Here is a 590-nt window from a genome sequence, read left to right as displayed (position 1 = left end):
TTTTTTTTTTTTTTTTACATTTTTGAAGGCTACACTCATCCTTCCTGTTGTAGCCCAGGGGAACTTTTCCAGGGCAGCACTGGTTCCTTCACGCTGCCCAAGCACCTTCCAGAGGCTGTGGTCCTGTGTACCTTCATGTGAGGTACAAAAAAGACAAGCAACAAATGGACTCCGATTCCACAAAGAAGCACACAAGTGCCCAGTAAGTCTTTAAGAAGCCACTTGGGTCGTCAGGTGCGCTGCCATGTCAACTTTACACATTTTCCCTCCTTTTCAAAGTCTTTGGGATAAAAACCACAATAATACCAGACCTCCCCTGTACACAGGCAGGCTATAACCCAGGATCTAAAGTTCTTTGGCCTAATAAATATCTCCCCTTAGTCATAGGGAAAGAATAAATAACCTTTCAAAAATGTTAATGATAGAGTTTCACAGTCAACCGTGAAATACTCCTGTCTCACCTGTACGACTTTTCTCCAATAGGATTTCATTAGTCTCACCACATCCCTACCAAAGCCAAGGATCCCTCACATACATTTTCCACAGTTTCTTTTCTGCTACCAACAGTAGTTGCCCTGCTTTCATTTTCA

Source organism: Meleagris gallopavo, chromosome 13 (genome assembly GCF_000146605.3).
Source record: "Meleagris gallopavo isolate NT-WF06-2002-E0010 breed Aviagen turkey brand Nicholas breeding stock chromosome 13, Turkey_5.1, whole genome shotgun sequence".
In the NCBI taxonomy this organism is placed as follows: domain Eukaryota; kingdom Metazoa; phylum Chordata; class Aves; order Galliformes; family Phasianidae; genus Meleagris; species Meleagris gallopavo.
Note: the sequence above shows the minus strand (reverse complement) of the source record.